The sequence below is a fragment of the Pinus tabuliformis genome, chromosome 7 (genome assembly GCF_031772625.1).
Source record: "Pinus tabuliformis cultivar Carrire ecotype Pingquan chromosome 7, CPIR1, whole genome shotgun sequence".
Classification (NCBI taxonomy): Eukaryota; Viridiplantae; Streptophyta; class Pinopsida; order Pinales; family Pinaceae; genus Pinus; species Pinus tabuliformis.
The window spans coordinates 745,723,503-745,744,439 of NC_142293.1; positions in this window are offsets into that span (position 1 = coordinate 745,723,503).

Sequence of the window (20,937 nt, forward strand, 5' to 3'; positions counted from 1 at the left end):
CTAAAATGCCCTGATCCATTTCATACTCTCCTATTTGTGCGGTCAGTTGCATCTCTTATCCCATCCTTGTCTTATGCTTTCTAATATTTTGCACTATGCACAGCTCACCTGGCATGATCCCAACACATCTATTGATGAGTTCTTGTAACCCTTTCACAGCCTTACTGCAGTAACTTCATATAAGTTTCTAGGAAAGTTGTGAGCATAGAGGGGTCCATCTCCGGCTCCGATTTGTCCTTGCTTCCCAAGGTGGAGGCCTCAGTGAATCTCTTCTTAGCTTCCATGAAGGTTTCATTAGTGCGTACCAAATCAAACCCAACCTCTTTTGTCGGGGCTTTGTGAACCCATGTACTGTCTTATGGTTGTTTCCCTTTGTCATCCCCTGTCGTGATCCCACTCTTGAGCACTATATTTACATTTGGATCTTCCTTGCGTGGCTTAGACCTCATCATCTGCAGGTTCTAAGTCGGTGGAGGTGGTAGCGCTCCTTTGTCACGTGTCCTAGCTATCAATGTAGGATAGTCTTCGGTTTCATGATCAAACAACATGCAATACTTGCACGAACAACGTGTTGTATTAGTGCAATCATAGGCATAGTGTACTAGTCATCTACACTTGTAGCAAATCAACTGTCCTTGACCTCTACCACGTCCTCCTCCACCTCAGCCTCATCCGCGCCCTTGAAATCCTGTCTGCGTCATCCCTGCATTTTGGTCGAGGGGCCATGTTTCGACCTAAACCCTATAGGTGGGAGTTCTATCCATCATCAATTCATAGCTCCTACAAGTACACTCATCATGTCCTACCAACCTACAAAAGTTACAGAATATTTGTTGTGGTGCTTGTACATACTTATGTAGCAAGTGACAGTTGTACGTGGCATCTTTTCCGGCTACTTGACAGAGAGCGCACCATAATGTAGGCCCCATGCTAGGTCATGCTTGAGATTCTAGCCTTAAAGGCATCGGTCCTCCTCCTGCAATGTAATTTGCAAAGACCAAGCAATGGTCTTTATCATTACCTTGACTCTTGTATTTCAAGAACCATACTTCCTCACATACCTTTGGTCGAATCATCCTGTCCTGCTTCAGACTTTGCATCTCAAGGCACAGATTCTGCAGCTGCACATGGATCTACTGAACTCCTAGATTAGGATCTTGCATCAGAGTCTCATGTAGTCTGATGGAAATATCCAAGGCCTCTGCCTAAGCTGTTATCTTCTGCTGCAACAGCGCATTCCTTAAGTGTTGTAGCAGTGAAGCCACAAACCACTCACGATGTTGTCCATCTGTCAAATTCATGTTGGCTTCACGGATCGTACATTTCAACCTCTGATATAGTTCCCATGGCATCTCGCTTGGTTGCATCGTGATTTCTTTGAATCCCACAATCGACTATGCTTCAGATTTAGGCCTGCTAAATTCCCTATTTAGTGCTGCTTGGATGTCTACTGCTCTAGCATTCAGGTTATCATTAGAGTACTTAATATACCAGGTTAGCGCATGATCTTGTAGGGCACTAACTAGTGTCGCTTTCTTTATATGATCATCTGTAACACCTTCAACTTCCCATATAGCCCTCACAATGAACCAGAATTGGTCCGGGTCCTCATTTCCCAAGACTTTGAACAAAGGAAACTTCATTGTATTTGCCATACTAAATCATAGTGGAGGTGGAGGTGGTACGGGTGAAGTTGGAGGTGATTGCTGTGAAGTCAGAGGTGGTGTGGGCAGAGGTGGTATTTGTGGGAATCCTTGCCTTATTAACTGAATAACGCTTTGAGAAGAAACCTTTGCTATTTCTTCTTCACCCCTTCGCAGAGGTGAAATCAAGGGGCTATGCTCTAGACCCCTATTTCCTTCGTTTCTATAAATTTTTCCGCTTCGCGTAGTCCCAAACATCAAGGTAGCTGCATAACCCATTTTTCGCACAACAACATTTTAATCCTGGTATTAAGAGATTTTACATACTTAGCTCATGGTCCTTTGAAAAAGCATTGCTCTGCCTTGCTATAGCTGACTGAGGTGTCGACTGCTAACTCAGTAACAAATCCTCGTATGATACAATGGAGCCAATGATCGATAGCGCGAGAAATCTTATCCTCTGATGCTTCCAACCTTCACACTAGCTCTGGGGTCCACACAATAGGACCGTCAAGTTTGCACCTTCCTTGGCTATCTACTAGCTTTGCGATCCACTCATATAGATCAAGTGGAAAGGAGGTGAAAAAGATTTCGTGGATTTTTGTATATAGGTAGCAGTCCAACCATTTTTCTTTCAACAATAGCGAACTTGTGAATCCTTCTATCCAACCAACCTTCAACAGTGTTATCACTTAGGTTGTCCTCAAGCTCTGGAAAAGGATACGGCCGAGGTAACCACAGACCAACTTTGGACTGCAGGTTCTAGCCAACCTGCAATCAGAGAGGGCTCTCTCTTTTAGATTTAGCTTTGTTGAAAAGGATTTTAGGCTAGGTCTTGAGTTCAGAGGGTTTTGTTTTGTTTTTGGTGGGAAAATTGATTTTTTCAGATAGAGAGGCAAGGCATAGTCTGGAAGTTTCAAACCATTGGGCATGGAGTTGAGGAGGAGAAATGCTGGTGCATTTCTTCGGTCACAAGAGAGGGAAAGTGGAGCAAGATAGCTGAGCATGAAACAATATTTCAGGTTAAAATGATGGGAAAAATGCTAAGTGATGAGAGGCAGTTAAGAATCTCTCAATCAGCTTAACAGAGGAGGTAACAGAGCGCTACCTAGGGGCAGTAAAGAATCCCTAGATAATTGGCAAACACAGGTGAATCGGGGTAAACATGAGCCAGGAGGAATTCATATTCATAAATCAGAGGAAAACGTAAAGAAATAGCAGAAATTGAGCATAGAGAGCATTTAAACTAATTCTAGGCTATTCTTTCTTTCTGCTATTTAGATAGTGGTAAACAATAAACAGAGGTGAGATGCACTTATTACTTCAGGCTGCAGCACAAAAATTCCATCTTCATATCTCCAAAAACATTCATTTACAACAGACAATTTGCCCTCCAAGCTTTCAGCAATCTTTGATTATAGAAAAAACTTAGGTATACAATGCGAGTCTCTGGTGAAAATTCTCAATCAACCAACCCTTGAAACAATGTAGAGGGCGGTATATATAGGGAAAAACTATCTACAGAGTTCCTTTATTACATCTTGAGCTAATCATGTCATAAACAAAAATTACTACTTAACCTAATCCTATCCAGAAATAAATGCAAAAAATATCTCGGGCTGCACTTAGGGCCGCCGTATCAAAACTGAATAAATGATGTTGTCCTTGGTGGCTTGGTGCAGTGTTTTCTGAAATAAATGTATATGGGTTTCTGCATCTCTGCTGTCTGTCTGCATTTAAAGCTTTAACTGTGATTTGAGGGCAAGGATGGGCTTATGCCTCTTGATTTGACTTTCTGGGGGGGGGCTCATCAATGTTCAGGTGCTTCGAGCCCCTAAAAATCTTCGGCTAATACTCTTTGGCTTCTCTTCTTCCTTTGATACTCTTTGGCAATAAACAGATGCTGTATTGACCTGCTATGTTTTAAATCATCATTTAATGGTCGTTGTTCGGCCTCTGTTTTCTTCAAAATTGTTTTCTCATCCTTTCGGCAAGCTTCGCGAAGAAAAATGGGTCATTCGGCGCCTTTCGGGCCTGCTGGGGGCCACAAAATGAAAAGATTCCTTAAAGATTCCCCATTCAGGCCCAAAAAATCTAGCGATGAGCGATTTGCGCTCATCAAAAACTGCCTCAGAATCTGATTCTGGGGCTCCGAAGTGCGATTTTTTCCCTTCGTGCCAAAAAAGTGCTGATGACGTCAACATGATGTCAGCATGATGTGACGTTGTACAGTGGGTGACGTCAACGATGACGTCAGCATGATGACGTGGCAGGATGACGTCAGCAAGAAATCATCATGTACGGACGGTGATGTGGCATGACACGTGGCAAGGGGCCACACAGGCAGATGACTCGACATGTGACTAGGTAGAGGGGGTGACGTAAGCGGTGACTGTGCAGGGGGGTGACGTAAGCGGTGATGTCACCGGGCAGGAGGCGGTAAGTGGTTTTGTGGCACACCACCTTTGGGGGGGGAGCGGTTTTGTCAGAGGGGGCTCCGCCATAGCCCAGGAGCTGACGCGTGGCGGGAGGTATGGCGGTAATACCGCCCATCTCCCGGACGCTAAAGCTCGGGCGTTTTGGAGATGGGACGGCCCACCCATCGTCGATCTACGGGGCAGACGATCCGACGGCTGGCGGCCAAGATAATATGGCGAGGGGATATGGGCAGAGAATATACAGAGAATATTCCCTTTTTAATATGCGCGCAAGTGGGTCTAAACAATGGTTTATGTGGGTTACGGGGGTTATATGGGTTTAATACGCGTGGGTCAATGTATTTGTGCACAAAACTTTGGTTTAGGGGCGGAAAAGGGGGTTTTTGAGGGTTTAGGGCTAGGGGAGAGGTTATTAACCTGGCCAAGTGTTAGATTAATCCCTTTTAAGACACGGATGGGCTAAAAACAGCCCCGGATGGACCTTTTTTTCCCGGACTTATAAAAATATGGCTATATTGCCAGGGAGGGGATATTCACATAGGGGAATTTTATATACAAAGTTTTAGTAGGGGAAGGGGGAAGACTGATAGGGAATTATATAATACTGTTAGTAGTTAATATGACGGTGATCAGCAAGTGCTAAGGTCAGGGACCTTAGGCTATTTTGGGGAAAAGACCTTGAAAAGAAATAAAAATCCTTGAGCGAAGCAAATCTTCACCAAGTCAACTGATATGGATGATGGTGAATCTAAGAGGAATCAAGCAGATCTTGACCTCTTTGGGAAGTTAGTAAGGGACTTGGGGAATTAGAAGAAGGGGGGAGTTAGTTATGTCCACCTTTGAGCTCCTTTGCATGAACACTGCTTGCACTATGATCTGTAAAAATATAACACTTTGTACCACAAAATTGATCATAAATTATCATTCTGCAACCACACAGCTACCTACCCAGCCTACTCTCCTAACATTTTTTCTTCTTTTTGGTTTGGGTGCACTTAGACTTGCAAACCCAGATTTACAATTTTTTCTTTTGAATTTTTCCTATCTAAATCTACACTTATTTCTGCCAAGGCCCAGATTAAGCAGTTGGGTCCCTTTGATTCTCTACCTATCTACAGATCTGCCAAGATTAAACTGTTTGGACAGATATCATTCTCTATATTCTAAAACAGGAAATTGAAACCTAGGGAGACCAAGATTAAACTGTTTGGACCTCCCTTAAATGAAAACTCTTCAGAACTGGAACAACTAATCAAAAATTGGAATCAGCAGTGGCATTTGGACTAGTACACTTCATGGCTTTCTTCTTTGATCTCTTCTGGAAATATGGAAGACTGCAGCTTGCAAAGTATGACATATTTGGGATGTGAAAATGTCAATCATGAAAAATGATACCCTGTTGCAACAGGAGGCTAACAGTGGCTCCACTTGGGGATGGCCTTCCCTTGTGGAAGGCCAAGAACAACAGGTCAGACTGCCTTGTTTTTCAACTGCTTCTGTATTTTAAAAGCCTTTCCTTTTGACTAGATGCTTTATTGTATATACCACGACAGGGTTGAAGAGCTTAGGGCCTTCACTTCAGGCTTCAACTGCATCAAGCTGCTATACAAACAGAAAACTCAAATCCTACCTACCTACCCTAATCAACACTTGTTTGCTGGCTAGGTAAAATGAAACAACCAGTGCAGCCACTTTAGCACTTGTAGAAGAAAACCCACTGTTTGACTGATAGTTGGTGAAATCAGGAACATTGTCTGGTCATGTTCTCCCATAATCAAAATTGTGATATATGAGGGTATTTTCTGAATGTCTTGGTCTTCATAGAGACAAAATGTTAAAGATTTTGAGTTGAAAAGATCCTCCATGTAATCAGCTACAGGATCTATAAAAGCACTATGTGTGAGAGTTTCTTCTAGACTAGCTTTGTCTGATGGAACGGCTGCATCCTTAGTTACAACCTCTGTAGCCAATACTTCATTATTTCTCTTGAAAGGGTGATCATCTTTAATCTGTAAGTCAGTAGGTAATACAATTTCCTTACGACTTGGAGAAGGAAGGTCTAGAAGAAAAAATTTGGGATCACGAACATCATAGGACTGGATTTGAGAATGCAAAAGTTCAATCTCATTTTCATGTTCTTCAACCATTAGGTCCAGAAGACACCTTCTGATCCTGGGATGCTCTATTGTTTTGACTTTTAACAACACAGATCTAGCAAAATCTTCATCAAGCTCATATTCTGATAATAAATTTTTGAATTCATTTACAGCTTGTTCAACCTCATGTTCCCCACACCTAGCCATTTGACCTGACTATTAACACTGTGGAACAGGATTATTTGGCTGTAAAGCCACTCAAAACTTTGAAAAGTTTTCTCTCAGGTTCGCTCCTCTAGTGGAGCCTTGATTATGCAGATGATGTGGAGCCGCCAGGTGGATGATCAACTTTGGAGTGCCTGATCTCTGTCCACCATCAAAGATCAGAACTAGACTTGAAAAAATGGTTGTGAAGGTTTGGTTCTTCCCCAGTGGAGCTTTCCAACTTTCTTTGTGAAATTATCTGAGGAAGTCCCCAGTGGAGTCGCCATTATGTTATCACTCAGGTTGTCCTTAAGCTCTGGAAAAGGATACGGCCGAGGTAACCACAGACCAACTTTGGATTGCAAGTTCTAGCCAACCTGCAATCAGAGAGGGCTCTGTCTTTTAGATTTAGCTTTGTTGAAAAGGATTTTAAGCTAGGTCTCGAGTTCAGAGGGTTTTGTTTTGTTTTTGGTGGGAAAATTGATTTTTTCAGACAGAGAGGCAAGGCATAGTCTGGAAGTTTCAAACCATTGGGCGTGGAGTCGAGGAGGAGAACTGCTGGTGCATTTCTTCGGTCACAAGAGAGGGAAAGTGGAGCAAGATAGCCGAGCATGAAACAATATTTCAGGTTAAAATGATGGGAAAAATGCTAAGTGATGAGAGGCAGTTAAGAATCTCTCAATCAGCTTAACAGAGGAGGTAACAGAGCACTACCTAGGGGCAGTAAAGAATCCCTAGATAATTGGCAAACACAGGTGAATTGGGGTAAACATGAGCCAGGAGGAATTCATATTCATAACCAATTCAATCAGAGGAAAACATAAAGAAATAGCAGAAATTGAGCATAGAGAGCATTTAAACTAATTCTAGGCTATTCTTTCTTTCTGCTATTTAGATAGTGGTAAACAATAAACAGAGGTGAGATGCACTTATTGCTTCAGGCTGCAGCACAAGAATTCCATCTTCATATCTCCAAAAGCATTCATTTACAACAGACAGTTTGCCCTCCAAGCTTTCAACAATCTTTGATTATAGAAAAAACTCAGGTATACAATGCGAGTCTCTGGTGAAAATTCTCAATCAACCAACCCTTGAAACAATGTAGAGGGTGGTATATATAGGGCAAAACTATCTACATAGTTCCTTTATTACATCTTGACCTAATCATGTCATAAAGAAAAATGACTACTTAACCTAATCCTATCCAGAAATAAATGCAAAAAATATCTCGGGCTGCGCTCAGGGCCGTCGTATCAAAACTGAATAAATGATGCTATCCTTGGTGGCTTGCTGCAGTGTTTTCTGAAATAAATGTGTATGGGTTTCTGCATCTCTGCTATCTGTCTGCATTTAAAGCTTTAACTGTGATTTGAGGGCAAGGATGGGCTTATGCCTCTTGATTTGACTTTCTGGGGGCGCTCATCAATGTTCAGGTGCTTCGAGCCCCTAAAAATCTTCGGCTAATACTCTTTGGCTTCTCTTCTTCCTCTGATACTCTTTGGCAATAAACAGATGTTGTACTGACCTGTTGTGTGTTAAATCATCATTTAATGGTCGTTGTTCGGCCTCTGTCTTCTTCAAAACTATTTTTTGGTCCTTTCGGCAAGCTTCGCGAAGAAAAATGGGTCATTCGGCGCCTTTTGGGCCTGCTGGGGGCCGCAGATTGAAAAGATTCCTTAAAGATTCCCCATTCAGGCCCAAAAAATCTAGCGATGAGCGATTTGCCTCAGAATCTGATTCTTGGGCTCCGAAGTGCAATTTTTGCCCTTCGCGCCAAAAAAGTGCTGATGACATGAGCATGACGTGACGTTGTACGGCGGGTGACGTCAGCGATGACGTCAGCATGATGATGTGGCGGGATGACATCAGCAGGACGTCATCATGTACGGACGGTGACGTGGCATGACATGTGGCAAGGGGCCACGCAGGCAGATGACTTGACATGTGACTGGGCAGAGGGGGTGACGTAAGCGGTGACTGTGCAGGGGGGTGACGTAAGCAGTGACATCACCGGGCAGGAGGCGGTAAGTGGTTTTGTGGCGCACCACCTTTGGGGGGGGGGACGATTTTGTCAGAGGGGGCTCCGCCATAGCCCAGGAGCTGACGCGTGGCAGGTGGTACGGCGGTAATACCGCCCATCTCCTGGACGCTAAAGCTCGGGCGTTTTGGAGATGGGACGAGCCGCCCACCGTTGATCGCGGGGCAGACGATCCGATGGCTGGCGGCCAAGATAATATGGCGGGGGGATATGGGTGGAGAATATACAGAGAATATTCCCTTTTTAATATGCGCGCAGGTGGGTCTAAACAATGGCTTATGCGGGTTACGAGGGTTATATGTGTTTAATACGCGCGGGTCAATGTATTTGTGCACAAAACTTGGTTTAGGGGCGGAAAAGGGGGGTTTTGAGGGTTTAGGTCTAGGGGAGAGGTTATTAATCTGGCCAGGTGTCAGATTAATCCCTTTTAAGACACAGATGGGCTAAAAACAACCCCGGATGGACCGTTTTTTCCCGGACTTATAAAAATATGGCTATATTGCCAGGGAGGGGATATTCACATAGGGGAATTTTGTATACAAAGTTTTAGTAGGGGAAGGGGGAAGACTGATAGGGAATTATATAATACTGTTAGTAGTTAATATGATGGTGATCAGCAAGCGCTAAGGTCAGGGACCTTAGGCTATTTTGGGGAAAAGACCTTGAAAAGAAATAAAAATCCTTGAGTGAAGCAAATCTTCACCAAGTCAACCGATATGGATGATGGTGAATCTAAGAGAAATCAAGCAGATCTTGACCTCTTTGGGAAGTTAGTAAGGGACTTGGGGAATTAGAAGAAGGGGGGAGTTAGTTATGTCCACCTTTGAGCTCCTTTGCATGAACACTGCCTGCACTGTGATCTGTAAAAATATAACACTTTGTACCACAAAATTGATCATAAATTATCATTTTGCAACCACACAGCTACCTACCCAGCCTACTCTCCTAACATTTTTTATTCTTTTTGGTTTGGGTGCACTTAGATTTGCAAACCCAGATTTACAATTTTTTCTTTTGAATTTTTCCTATCTAAATCTACACTTATTTCTGCGAGGGCCCAGATTAAGCATTTGGGTCCCTCTGATTCTCTACCTATATACAAATCTACCAAGATTAAACTGTTTGGACATATATCATTTTCTATATTCTAAAACAGGAAATTGAAACCTAGGGAGACCAAGATTAAACTGTTTGGACCTCCCTTAAATGAAAACTCTTCAGAACTGGAACAACTCATCAAAAATTGGAATCAGCAGTGGCATTTGGACTAGTACACTTCATGGCTTTCTTCTTTGGTCTCTTCTGGAAATATGGAACACTACAGCTTGCAAAGTATGACATATTTGGCATGTGAAAATGTCAATCATGAAAAATGATACCTTGTTGCAACAGGAGGCTAACAAACAGAACCATTTGTTGGCTTGAGGAGGCGTGACCAAGTTTTAGTGTTAGTTAGCCAAACAAATCCATACACTATTGGCCCTTTCGGCATCAGCCCGTGGAGCATGGACTGAACTCTCACCTGAAGCAGTATGGGGGGATGCTGGAACCAAGTTTCCACACCCTTGAGATGGATGTGATGTTGGTTTATTCTGGCTATGCCTGACTTTAGGCAGGTTGCTTAGCCCTCTGTTCCACCCCTCAATGCCTTCACAAAAGGGTACAATTGGCTTTTGCACAACCCTAACCTGCGACTCAAGGACTTTTGCATTGCTAGGGCAACGAACTGTGACATTTCCCAAAATTGGCTAAGTGTCTTAATTATCTTATTAACAGATCTTAGTTAGCTTCGCTTAAACAGATGTTCTTACTTGCGTTCAGTTAACCAACACATTTACATACAATTGTGCATCATATAAGCATTATGATTGAAATTCATACTCAACATAACAAGATGCATAAACAGGAAAGAAAGATGCAGAAATTATAGAATACTTATGTTTATTGATAATTCTATACGATTACAGGCTCGACTCGCCTTGCGCACTTAGCTGCAGGGGTTCATGCACTCAGCTGCGGACTTCTAGGCCTCTACGCACTCTGCTGCAGAGCCTCTACCTGCGCTACAACCCAAACTTAGACTTCTACTTTAGAGCTATCTCTCATACATCATTTCTTTAAGTGTCTATCTTCTAACTACTTAGAGCTTAGCTCTTTTTATAGAATCCCATGGTCACGAGCCATGGGTAGATCTTTTACAGCCGACATTACATTTCCAAAATAAGGGCAGACAACCCTATGACTCTTTAACACCTATGCACTCCGCAACCACAAAATGCGGATTCTTTACACTTGGATTCCAAAATTTGACCAAAATATTGGCTTTTATCCCTAAAACTATCCTTGGGGGATCCCGCGCCCAACATATTTCTAGCATGGAATCCTAAGGGTCAACTGCACCAATAGCTGAAATAAAATCTTTCCTTTGTGCTGGACAAGTTTGAAATACTTCAAGTGTAGACATAGTTGATGGTGCTTGCACCAAATATTCTACAATATTGAGTTATGGGCAGCACATGCTGATGTATTATGTGTCGTGCGACGAAGTGCCCCTTTTGGGGGGTGAATTACAAGATCAAAAATCGACCTTTCGATATGAAGATCGTTGGGCGGTAGTGGGTTTGAACTCGAGGCAGTGTCCTCAGTGTTAGCGACTGGAGCTCCATATGTTTTGGATCATGTTTGAATATTGACCATTTCAAAGGTGTAACTAGTCAACGGTCCTTCACTAGATTAAGGGTGATGTGAACCACTACTTCCCCCTTACAGGGGTTAATGTAGGTTCACAATAAGATGTTGCTGCTACTGAGCAGGGAAAGGGTTGTGTAGGACCGCAGGGTCTGGCCAGTGTCCTTTTGAGAAAGAATATCTATGCATTCTTGGAGGTGCGTACAATGACGTCTCATATGGTCTTCCATACATATTTTTCAAGGGAACTTGATAGATTTTTCCTTTCCACTATCAGGTGGTGCAATAGAATTTTGCTTTGGGTTGGATTTCTTGACTAGATGCTCTTCATAAGGAGCAATATTTTTCTTATTCTTCTTTTTCTTACCACTGGATTTTTGTGTAGACTGCATAGATTTTATCGCACTGGTAGGAAGAGCAGATTGGGTAGCGAGATCAACAAATAACTTGGCAATGTGTATGCTAAGTTGTTTTACAATAGACCCAGATGTAACATTGATAATACCATCAGCGTGAACACCAGGTTGCTGCATAGCGGGAGAATTGGAAGTTTTGGGGGAATTAGGGATTACATCGTATAATGTGCTAGACTGTGAATAAATAAAATCTAAGTGTTGGGAATGACGAATGGATTGGTCTTTAGTGACCGCACCACCTAAGGCAACGTCCTTGGCGATTTGGGGAAGAAGATATTTACAGAACCAATCTGCTAATAGATAATCTGGAATGGGGGCTTTGACTAACCTCCACCTACATCTCCATTCATGAATGTGATCAGAGATGTGGGTGGAGATGTCTTAGCGTAAAGTAGTAAGGACTTCTATCCCACTTTTGTAGTAGATGGGTAACTAAAGGTGCTTTAAAAATTCCATCGCCAGGGTGCAAAAGGTATTAACTAATGCACATGGTAACTCAATGTACCACTTGGAAACATTTCCAATAAGGGTGTGGGAGAAGAGCTAGAACTGGATACTATCATCCACCATGGAGTTTGCTACGTAGCATAGATGATAGGCGGTGACATGCGTACCTAGATCATCCCCTAGGATTTGAACCTGGGGGTTCAAACTACATAAAGGATTCCAACCAAAGGGATTACTGAAGAGACCCATGCTAACAATGCTATTTGGAGTGCTAGTTGAAGGTCTAGGAGAAAACACAAAAGGGGTAGAAATCGGTATGTACTCGGTTCCTCTCATGTTGGGTGTAACTAAATTTCTGAGACTTGGCATAGTTTGGATAGTGGGGTTCATGATCAATGGTGTAGTACTGACCTTCGGTTGGGGAAGTGAGGGTGGACCAAAATTGTCCACAAAAGCCCATGGCCCATTAGTCGGCAATAGAATTGTGGATGTAGGTATAGTGGAAGACATGGTAGGTACATGTACAACTTGAATAAATAGTAGTCCCAAAGGATCAATGATAGGAGCATTATAGGGAGGTAGAAAACCTTTAGTGAAAAAATCTTCTAGTGGTATTGAGTCTTGGGATGTATTGACTGATTCAATGTTAGATAATGGAGACTAATTAATTGAAGATGGGTAATCTAGTTCATCAAGGCTTGATGGATCCTCCACATTCAGTGGAGGAAGACCTTGTTGTTCCCTATATTGATGATGAGGGCCATATGTAGCCACGATGACCAATATATTTTATCAATTTTTTTATAGTGATATTGATTGTAGTCTCAATGATAACAAACTGGCACCTAAAAAATAAATTATACTCTAAAAAGTCAATCAACAAGCAGGGGATATGACTCTGTCTATTCACCACCATTCTCTAGAGATGAAACCTATTATTGAAATGGATAAAAGAGAGAGATGGACAAATGGATAGTTACAATTACTCTTAAGCTTCACTCGAACCTCAGATTAAGGGGCCAAGTACTCTTGTGAAGATGAGCACCCTCCCAAAAACTGGAGACATAGTAGGTTGTTTATTTAGATACTAGCGCAGCCCACCCTAGTCACTTTGTGTTCGTCCCTAAAAATTATGGCCACTATGGTTATCTAAAATCACAGACACAAGGGGGGGGGGGGGGTCATGGTCACAGATAGTACGTAGTGTGGGAAGGATACCTGAGTCCTTGACTCAGCTTCGATACCCCCGAATGGATCCCCAATACACAGAATACCCGAAGGATATGTAATCGAAGGAAAACTACCTTCTTTCACATTCTAATGTTGTCTCACATTTAGCTCCACTTTGACTGGAGTGGTCCCAGATAGTATGAGTGCAACATGATTTTCCCTCTTTAATGACACTAGTCTTGATTTTATGATCTTTGGCAGTTAACTTATGACTATCTAACCCAATATCCTAGCCTAGACTAATATGTGTGTATACTAAAAAAAGAGTTGCTGATTGATTTTATTACAAGATATATTTTAAATGTACTTTGTTAATGTCTTTAGAAGGGGTGTTGACGTATGGAATTTTGTGGGACTATGACACAAACCATGCAGAAAATGCTTTCAATTTCAGTTCGATGAATGAGTTATTTCTATCAGGAGAGGATTATTTATACATCAATCAGTACCATGCATCTAGTGCAATAAAGCACAAGAACAACTTGTAGACATGTAATGCTCTTTAAAAACTAAAACAAATAAATGCAAAATCTAACCAGCTAAGCAGAAAAACTTGAACACATTTTTATTTTCTTTTTTTCTGAAAAACATAAGCAGTTAAGCTATTTTCCTAAAAAGGAAAAATGCTCAGGAAAAAAGCAACCAAATCAAAATGCACAACAACAGATCCTTGATCAGACTATAGGCATCTTTCCCAACCCAGGAGTTCATAGAATTGGTTGTTAATCAAGATTTGGCTGGCTAATGCACTTCAGAAGAGCACACAAAGAGTTAGTGACTACACTAACACTCTGTCTACAAGCCAACATAGCATTATAACTCTCTATTTGGGGTAAAAGCTAAAAGGGAAGTCTTTTTGGATCAAAACAGAAGTTGAGAACACTAAGGAGGGTGATGAGGAGTCTTGAATGGTTAGAAAAGGAACCAAGAGGTATAGGAGGGCCTGGAAGAAAGAGAGATCCACGAAATTGGTAGGAGAAAACTAGGAACTAAGTATAGTACCCAACGGAGTTGCCAATTATGCTATAGGGATTAATGCATGGGTGGTTGTGGCTAGAATACCCTCAAGGATCTTCCTAAAATCCTTGGCAGACAAATCAAATTAGTTGTAGCTGGCTCATAGAAATATGTACATATTCATATTAATGAAATGATATTCAAATTAGGAGGGAAGAGATTACCTTAAATCTTGATGCAATTTTTTTGGAGAACCCAATGTAGCAGAGTGGAAGAACTCTCTGCTAGCTCCTAGATCAACATCTGCATATAGACAAGACAAGAAGTAATACTACAACATATAACCTTGATAATCAAAACAGTAATACATAAGGATATCAACTAACATGCATCTAAGCTACTCATAAATTATGGCATTGCATCAATACATAATTGAATCACAACATAAACACCATAGAGTAGACAACACAATTGCAGGTCTATATTAATAATAGGAAAGGATGACTACAACCATAAGGTGAATCGAGCTTCCCTTACTCCTCCAACTCCTCTCTCTCTCTCTCTCTTCTTAACCTCTTGGTAAACCAATATGTCTCATACAAATTTTTGACAGTAAGTTAGCAGTCCTTCAACCTTTCGACTCTTTCTACCTCCTTCACAATGCCCCAAGCCTCCAATATATAGAATGAGAGGATAATCCCTTGCTAGTTCTCTCATGAGTTCCCTTTGGAAAAAGCTAGGATGTTTCCCTACTTTATTTCTCTTTGCCTTTCTATTAGACTCCGTTAGAAATAACAATATCCTCAAAATAGGTCGAACATGGATGTTTCCTACTTTTCGGGTTGAAATATGAGTAAAAAGTGGGATATTATTTAGTAAACCCGCTCCTTTGACCTCCAGAATCTCACAAAAGTTGACTAACGCTTCCACTAAGGCAACACAAAGAGTTATCCTAGGTACTAACAACCCTGATTCATGCATGGGGAGCATTGTAGCTTATCTTTCTAGTTCCTGGGGAGCATTACCCTAACAAATATGACTATGAACTTGGTCAAACCTTTAGTCAATCTGTCTTTCTCCTCTCAGCTGATGAGGAGGTCATTTTCCTATATAAAATAGGTACATGCATAAAAGAAGATAATACCTAGGAGCATAAGATGGAAATAATCCTGAAGCATAGAAGTTTTTGTCAACGCCCCGAGCTTCTCTCAACTCCTCCCATGAGCATGTGTCAGGGTTTTTTTGTCCCATACCTAGGGACTTAACCATTATATGTGTTATCGATTTTTTCCCCATAGCGAGAGGCTTAACCATTAACCATTATAGACTCCCCATTAGAGGGTTAGTTTTTAAGTAATTAAGGGTGAAGGACAAAGGTAAAAGTCTATTTGACCATGATACCACCATTTTAGTTTGTTTTTAATTATTCTTTTAATTATTTTAGTAACACCCTTTTATTTTTCTTTTAGTTATTATTTTTAATTTTTTTTCATTAATATTAATTCAAGATTGATTTTTTAAATAATGTAGAAAGGGACACATTAACAAGTTCAAGGAGGAAGGGTTTTTATGTTGAAAATATTTTTTTTTAATTAAATGCTTTTAACCCATAATTTGGAATTGTAATTTTATTTGTTGAGGGTCTATAATTATAAAAGCTTTGAAGGATTTAATCTATTTATATTATAAATTTAAATAATATAAAAAAGGTAATAATAATAATAGAAAATTATAATTATGACGTGTGTATATATATATATATATATATAGATATATATATAATTTTACATTTATTTAAATTTAAAATAATAATTATCCATTCATTTTATGATAAAAAGTACATCCCCCGATGGGGGTGGACACATGGTTAACCGACAGACCTTGGGGTTACCCCCCTCCCCCACACGTCACACATATGATCTTAATGAATAGCTACAGACTTTGGCACATATGCAGAGAGGAGTATCCAAAAGCTACGACGATTATGTTAATAGGTGCGAGGCAATTCATTCCACTATTAAAATTTTGGGTGATGAATTTTGGGTGGAGGAAGAAGAGCAGAGAATACGACAGTGACCATGGGTTCTAGCCTGGGTGTTGGCTTAGTGGTAGGCTAGCTCATAGTAGAATGAAATGACTGTGATTTTCAAATTAGTAATTGGGACCCAGGTAGGACCTTGAGAGGTGTATTAGTTCATGGCTCAATGTCTAGATGGAAGCTTTTACACCTTCTCCCCAATTTGAATTGTAGTTTCAAGGTGTGTTACACTAAAAAATGTCACCATGGCTATTTGCAGTTAGTATGGCTCCATCAACTGTCATACTATCCTCCTTGGCAAGCCTCATACCTCTGCTCTCCATGTCAAACTCCAAAAAAGAGAGAAAGTCATTAAAAATCTATATATCTCTGGGTACGCAGTTTCTCTTAGCCTTGCCTGCGTGTACGCACCCCAAGTTCACAATACCTGCGTACTTGTACGCTCTGTCTGTAAAGCAATGGGTGCGTACTCCTGTAAAGGTCAAAAGGCACAAGTTTCACTCCAAAAAAGTTACTTGTGGTCATTTCTAGAGCATTCTAGAAGCTTGTTTGACGTGTATGAAGTGCCTCCAGATGGTTCATGTATCCCTACCAAAGAGGAACTTATCCCATCAAGAGGGGAGCTATCCCATCCAAAGAGGGGCTTATCCCATTGATGGTGGACCTGAATAACTTCCTCTAGAGCACTATAAATACAGGCATTGGGCTAGAAGGAGGAGAGGTTGAAAGCTGAACATTCCTAAGGGTAGATGTTGCTGGAATTAGGACTTCCTTGTAGAAGCTTGTGAGGAGAGATTCCCATCCTTTCTTGTTTCATTTGGAAGTGGGTGAGCTTATCAAAGTAAAGGAAAACTCTTGCTGGACCCTGGGAGGGACCTGCACAACACCAAGGCTCAGGTTGTAATGGTTTCTTTTGTTTCCTATTAATACAAATAAGTCCATTCTTCTCAACAATTTGTTATTTATGAGTTGTTTCATATACTCCTTGGTCTGTATGTTAAATATGTTTTGTTTTATGAGATATTCAGGTGCTATTTAATCGTTTGATTGTTTGTGAATGCAGGTTTTGAAGAGAAGGAGGAGCTCATCCGGATCGACGAGGCTGGACTACTACAACAGTGTTGGGTTACAGGTAGGATCTAAACACTTGATTTCTTGTATGATAAATGCATATTTAGAGAAGGATTGCTCTTAATTGTCTTGTTTGTCACTAGAAAACCTTAAGCTTCTAGGGAGGTTGGTTGTGTCCACACTATCGACTCTTTCCGCCTGACAAAATGGCGACTCCGCTGGGGAACTCCATTGATGTGAATGATTTTTCCTTTGTGTGAAACTTTGATTTGAGAAAAGTCGTTTGTTTTCTGGTTTTTGGCTGTTTGACTGTGAATTTGGGTGGAATAGCTTAGGGTTAAATTAGATTTTATTTTTCTTGGTTTTGCTAGAAGTACGCAGCCTCTGCGTTAAGCACAGTGCGTACTTGTACGCACTGCAGCTTTGTGCACAGAGCGTACCCGCACCTGTGAAAACAGGCTGCCTGCGTACCCCTGTCAAAAGCCTAGAAAATTTCAATTTTTTCTTTTTTATCTTTTAGATTTTGTTTATAGCTTGTTTTTGCTGCCCAGATCCACTGGTTACCTGTCAGAAGCTTTCATCTTGGCTAATTTCATTGGCATTCCTACTTTAAGCTTTCATCAATTGGGTGTTTTGAGTCTCTTTTTTGAGAAATTCTTAATTTGATTTCCTTTGGTCATTACTTGGAGGTTTGTCTCAGTCTTTTCACAATTTTGCATCTTTTTGCTTTTGTTTTTGCAAAAAAATTTCCCCCTCATTCGTCGGGGGGGGGGGGGGCTAAATTGTGTATGAGGGTTAATCGCCTTTGAGTGTTTTTATTTTTTGATCTTTGGAACTCTCACCCAATTTTCTCGACTTGCACTTGATTGGTTCTTAGATTACATTAGAATCGTCTTGTGTTTGAGAATTCTCTTGCATAGATCACATTTGCATAATTAGAATTCTCATTTTCAGAATATGAATGAAAAATGTGCATAGATTACATTTGCATACTTTTCAAGTGAATTGTGCTTAGATTACCATTGCATAGTTTACATTCTGAAAAATCGTAGATTTAGATCAGCTTTCTTTGATTTGAATTTACACAAAAATAAAAATAAAAAAAATGGTTTGGAATTGATTTGCATTAGTTTTTCTTGATGAAATCAGTGCATTAGAGAATTTGTTATATTTTCTCTTAGTGATCAGTTTTTTGCATTGTTGGAAGTGAATGGAAACTCTCTCCTTACTTTAGCTAGGATTCATCGAATTGAAAAGATTACATTATCATATTCGATTGCATTCAGTTGAGTCGGGTCATAACACCATTGGTTTCATATCCATTTACCTATTTGAGTAATAACAGCCTTAATAACACAGCGCTTAATTAAAATTCATCTAGTAATTTTTACATTTCTAGGGCTCTGAAACACCAACATAGCTTAGGCTAGTGTCTTGGAGTAGGAGAGTAATTAACTCTCCAAGACAGCAAAACCAAACAAGTAGCTCATCTTGTGGTAGGATAAATCCAACTGTTACATTTATGCTCTGGGAAAGCTCCTCTTAAAGGAGAAGCACGAGACCGTGTCTGAACCAGTGAGGGGATCAATCCTCCTTCATTGGGAAAGACGCCAGATACGCACGTACTACAAATGGTAAACCTCGGATTATTGTCGAGGAGCCTGGGGTCACTTGTCGGTAAACCTTGGATTATTGTCAAGGAGCCGGCAAGGGGATTGAGCTTGTTACTCTGCCCTTGCATGCTATCGGGTCGTAGACTGTTCCCCCAGGTGTATTTGTTGCTGTTGGTGACCTTAGTGACCATTATCTTTAGGGTTCTACCCAAGGTGACGGTGGAGGGAAGATCCCACTGTACCTGGAACAGACGTCGGCTAGACTCACTTGGATTTTTTGGGGGGTTCACTTCACTCGAGACGGTTAAAGTGGAGGAACTTGGTCCAGTCTATTCATTAAGCAGGTTGTCGGGGTAACTGTTCCACCCGCCACTTCTGTACTGAATTCTGCGATGTTGGATTTCATCACCAACTAGTGTTTTCGGTCCGGAAGGCTACTGTTTGTGTGTGGTTTGACTCCTAGATTTGATAGCGCGTGTTAATTTGTTTGTTTTTACTTTTAGAGACCATAGGTGTGAATTGTGAATTTTAAACTGTTAGGTGTGAATTATGAATTGTTAATTTTAGTTATAAATTGTTAATAAAATTCACAGAAGTTGAATATAATGGCAAATGTTCCGGAATTTACCAACCTAGGAACCCCTCCTAATGAGAATCCTAGTACTTTTCCTTACTTTGGAAATGTTGGTCCTCCTTATATGGCTACTTTGTCATTACCTGGATTTACAATAGGATTACCGATATGGTTATTTTCAACTTCGTTGGCCCAAAGTACTCCAATTGTTCCACCTCAATCGGATGCTTCACCTCAACAGAGTTCACCATCTCAACATCACCGACCTTCTGTTGACCCTTTACCTTCTTCGCCTAATTTTTCTTCCTCCATTTCTTCCTCTTCACCTGGTAAAAGCCTTGATGCTAGTAACCAGGAGGCTAAGAAGAAGAAGAAAGGGAAGAAGAAGAAGAAGAAGAAGAAGCAAGATAAGGAAGAAATCAACCAACCAACCACGACTGTAAGTGTTAGTTGTGTTGAGGAAAACTCCGACATGCATCATAAACCCAAATACCCTTGCAGGCTTTGTAAGGGTGACCACTTCCTTGTCAATTGTCCTGGTATTCCAAAGGTCTTGGAAGTATGGTCAGAAAAATCTCATCAACTTTCCATTGATCCATCAACCAGTGATAGTCAGGTTCCTGGGAAAAAGGGTAAAGTTAGGTTTCCTTGTAAGTTATGCAAAGGGAGTCATCAAACTCACATTTGCCCTCACATGGATGAAGCCTCAACATTGTTGGAAAACCTTACTGTTCCACAGCAAGAATTTCCAACTGGTTACCGTAAACTTTCTCCCAACCTACCGTCAACTGATGGACTAATTGATCTAATTTTAAGTACAGTCGATCACACTCTTCCATTGGAGAGTGAAACTCATATCACTCAGGTTGATGATCCTTTAGTTGATCAGCTGGTCGATTCAATTTCACATTCGGTCGATCACACTCTCCCTTTCGAGAGTGACTTTCATACCGCTCATGTTCTTCTTGTTACATCAGATTCTTCTATGCCGGGGGGCATTTCACCTGTTTCTACAGAACCCCCTCCAAGTACTGAGGTCTTTTCCTTTGATTGGAATAGATTGACAGAACCTCGTCTTCCTTCCTCCATCCCTTTCCAAATCATTGTCAAGGCTGGTGGTAGGTACATACATCGTACTCAGGTAGATGAAGGTGCTTCTGTTAGTATTTTATCCTCAACTGTTTGGAAAGCTTTGGGTTCCCCTCAGCTTGCGCCTATTACGCAGAATCTGAAAGCTTTTAACAGAACCATTAGTGAACCTTTAGGGATCCTTCCTAATTTTTCCATTACCTTGGAAGGTAAAAATGTCTATATTGATCTTATGGTAGTTTGAGGTCCCTTGGATTTCAATTTACTCCTTGGGCGAGACTATGTTTATGCAATGAAAGCTGTCGTATCGACACTCTTTCGCGTGATGTCTTTCCCTCACAATGGCAATATTGTGACTGTAGACCAGCTTTCATTCCCTAGTCCTGTTTCAACTA